General features: G+C 49.4%; 1 long non-coding RNA gene across 1 annotated transcript; it reads right to left on the minus strand.

The window, feature by feature from the left end:
- Positions 1 to 1,021: 1,021 nt before the first annotated feature.
- On the minus strand, positions 1,022 to 2,421 carry LOC150019760 (uncharacterized). Its single transcript, XR_016509293.1, has 3 exons — positions 2,254 to 2,421; positions 1,613 to 1,822; positions 1,022 to 1,107 (listed from the first exon to the last, which is right to left on the minus strand). It is a non-coding gene; the product is annotated as an uncharacterized LOC150019760 (long non-coding RNA).
- Positions 2,422 to 3,985: the final 1,564 nt, after the last annotated feature.

A 3,985-nucleotide genomic window follows, 5' to 3' on the forward strand; every position in this document is an offset into this window, starting at 1 on the left:
CACAACTGAATGGTCAACAATTTAATTTAGTTTGACACTGACTACCCAGAATTAGAGCAGACCCCACAGGAAGGGCTCATTCTTACAAGATTGTGCCCATTTCAAATGCCAGGCACAAGTTCGGGGCTCTCTTTATTTCTAACTGACCAGCTAGAAATGGAGACTCACATGATAATTTGCTAGAATCCCCCACAGAACTCTGAACACACTTAATTTACATTTACCAGTTTACTCTAAAACAGCGGTTCTCAACCTGTGGGTCACGACCCCTTTGGGGGTCGAACGACCCTTTCACAGTGGTTGCCTGAGACCATCGGAAAACACATATATAATTAATATTGTTTTTGTGATTAATCACTATGCTTTAGTTATGGTTGGGGGTCACCACAACATGAGGAACTGTATTAAAGGATCGCAGCATTAGGAAGGTTGAGAACCACTGCTAAAGCATATACTAAAGGAGACAAATGAACATCCAAATGAAGAGATACATGGGATGATGTCAGGAAGGGTCCCAAGTACTTCTGTCTCCACAGCATTGCTGAACCCCATGCATGCTATTGGGATTTTTAGGGGGGCTTCATCATATAGACATGATTGATTATTAATTCAATCTCTGTCCTCTCTCCCCTCCCCAGAGGTTGGGGATGGGGCAGAGTGTTCCAAGCTTCCAATTAATGTTTGGTTTCTGCTGATCTGCCCCATCCTGAAGCTTTCTAGGGCTTACCCACAGTCACCTCATTACAAGATGCTCCTATCACCCAGGAAGTGCCAAGAAATGTAGGCACTTGTGTCATGAACCAGGGACAAAGGCCAAACAGAACAAAAGATGTCCCAATCACCACTATCACTCAGATAATTCAAGGGTTTTAAGAGCTCTGTGTCAGAAACCAAATATATATTTCTTATGTTCTAGGTGGCTAATCCCCTCCTGTGGAAATTCTGGAAGCCATTTAGAAGCCACCTAGGCTACGGTAGCAACTGTCGCTCTTTCCTCTCCTGAGCACCACCCTTACCTCCTGGCAGAGGGAGCCCATCTTTGATGCACAAACTGCCTCTGACGTGGAGTGACCCAGGAAGCCCCATATCTAGGAAGCTGAGGACTTGCTGCAGGGGAGAGAGGGAGAGATGGGGAGAAGGCCATGTTTGTGCCACGGTTTTGTGCCTCTGGTGTGTGGTTGCCTCACAAAAGTGGGAATTCTGTCACGGGCACGTTTTCAGCAGGAAGAATAGGGCGAAGCTTATCACTCCCTGAGCTTCTAATCTGTGCAAACATTTACACATATTATTGCTAATCCTTAAACCCTGGAGGGAGGTGTAACTGCCCCCCACCCCATTTTATAGATGAGATACTGGAGGTTCAAGGTCACAGTTAAGTGGCAGAGGTGGGATTCAAACCCACATCTGTCATGTGCAATGTCCTCCCATGATGCCTCCTGGTTCTCATTAGGGGGATAGAGACCAGACCCTATAGCTGATCCCTAAGGGCTGGCCAGACCCAAACAGCAGCCAGGAGACTTAAGCCATAAATGAAATTAAAGACAGAGCCCGGAAATGCCCTGGGGATTCCTTTCCAGGTTTGCAGCAGAGGGTGGTGGGGGCAGTCAGTGACCTTTGCTGGTCTGCCAAGACGGAGGGGCATTTCCTCAACTATTGCCAAGTTCTCATTCTCATGTCTCTGAGACTCTATTTGCAGACTCATGTGTGTCTTCATGAATGCAAACTGCCCAGCCAAGAGAGAGGCAGCCAATCAAGATCCTGGCCCACACTAGACCCCGGCCCCCATCGTGGGTAGGCATCTGGGTAGGACGCACGTAAGAACCTGGAAGAGAGTCAACAACTAGCACAGACAAACCATGATGCTGAAATACAAACAGCTCTCCCTCCACTCACCGGGTCCCCCGTGGGGAAGGGTGGCGCACCCAGTGCTCACCCATACCACACTGCCCACACTGCCCTAATGGCACTCAACTCATGTTCTTTGGACAAAGAGACCAGTTAGGGATGGGAACCCAAACTGTCCCATTGGGGCAATTCTGCTCGTTTATTCAAATCCACAGGTGCATCCACATTTGCTCAAATCATCCTTCCTGCAAAGCCCTCGTCAGCACTCCATCCCACATTTCACTTTCTTTCTGAACGTCTCTAACACTTCCGTGTTACACCATTCTCTTTTTTAAGCAACGTGTCTAGGGCAAAAATAATGAACTAGCATTACATGTTAAACTACTGCCACCCCCGAGTTGACTTCACCTATATTTACTCCTCACGGCACACAGGGTGCCCATGCCATCCTGCGATTCCCTTCTGGAAACGTTTATTCTGGAGGCACATGCCCATGTATGGCCATCAGCGGCAGGCCTGCCACGTCCAACGGCTCTGCAGTAAGCTGTGTGTCACCGAGTTTCAGGTTTGCTTAGTCATTACAGGATGGCTGGGCATTTGGGTTGCTTCCAGCAAGTTGCTATTATAAATAGCACTCACTGCTGCCTCCCAGTCGCTTTTGCATTTAACCACCTGCTAAGCTGTTTAACTGTTTCCTGGGATATTCCTATGCCCTCACTGGAGGGAGGGTTGTGCTTTAACCTTTTGTATCCCCTTCACTGCCCACAAGGGTGGTGAGCCCAAAGGAGGGCTTCACGACAAAAGAGCTAGCCATTTCCTGAGCCCTCGCTACCTGCCCGGCACTGTGGAAGCACAGTCCATGCATTACCTCATTCAGTCCTCACCTGACCCTGTGATTCTCATTTGTTTTTTGAAAGAGCAGAGTTGTTGTTTTTTTATCCTCATCCAAGGATATGTTTATTGATTTTAGAGAGAGGGGAAGGGAGGGAGGGAGAGAGGGAGAGGAAACAATGATGAAACAACGATGGGCTGCCTGCAACCCAGGCACAGCCCCTGAATGGGAGACTGGGAATCAAACCTGTTACCTTTTGGTTTAGGGGACAATGATCCAACCAACTGAGCTACACTAACCAGGGGATGATTCTCATGTTATAAGTGGGGAAACTAGCTCTGAAAGTGATTGGGTACTTTTCCATCACCCTTCCCTCCCCCCAGGAAGAGGTAGAGTGTCTGGTTCTGGCCGTGGGACTCCACACACACCTGCTTGACCCATCTTATTGAATTTACCTGACACTGCAGGGGGACTTCTGGGCCCTCACAGCTGACGTGAAGCTTGGTTGGAACATTCCTCAAGGTTAGTTCCACACAGGATCATGTGACTGAAAGTTACTCATGTGTCTGCTCTGCTACTTCCAGTAGAAGCCTGCCAGTGGGGTGCCTGCCCTGTGACAGCCTGTCTGTCCCACCAGGCTCAAAGCGGACAGTGTATTTCCACTCCAGATCCTGGGTGCCCAGACTGAGTTTTCAGAACAAAACATGCTCCTCTGATTCCTCCAAGTGAGGGGAGAAGGGAGGTGGGAAAGACATGGAATTCTGCTCCTGGGGCCCTTTGCACCTCCAATATTTGAGAGGACAGAACCGCAGACATGCCCTCTGCCTCCGAAGCCCTTAGGCCAGTACCATAGCTGTACAGTGAAGGAGAGCTGGCGGGGCTGCAGCCTGGCTGGTTGTTGTTTCCAGCAGGCCTTGTTGGGCTCGGGGAAGCCCCTGCTGTCACTGGCTCAGTGCTGTGAGGTGGAGAAGCACACTACCGCGGCCCTCCTGTTTCTCTAGTCAGCCCTGTTCTAAGCTCACATGCCCATCTTCTGAGAAAAGTGGCCTCCCCACAGAGGCTCTGCGCAATAACTGGAGACCAGAGGCATCAGGGCTGGAAAAACCTGATCTGGTCACCTGACTTCCGACAGGTGAAGATTAGTATCCCCATTCCACAGGTGAGACCACTGAGGTCCAGAGGGGCTCCAGAGGGCACATCGCAGAAGTCATGGATGGGCGTCACATACAATGTGACATTAGATGTGTTCTGGAATAGCAGCCTACCACTTTCAAATATCTTTTAAAACAGCATGATTTTTCTTTCTGA

This window comes from Furipterus horrens, unplaced genomic scaffold, assembly GCF_987537825.1.
Source record: "Furipterus horrens unplaced genomic scaffold, mFurHor1.1.pri manual_scaffold_2, whole genome shotgun sequence".
Classification (NCBI taxonomy): domain Eukaryota; kingdom Metazoa; phylum Chordata; class Mammalia; order Chiroptera; family Furipteridae; genus Furipterus; species Furipterus horrens.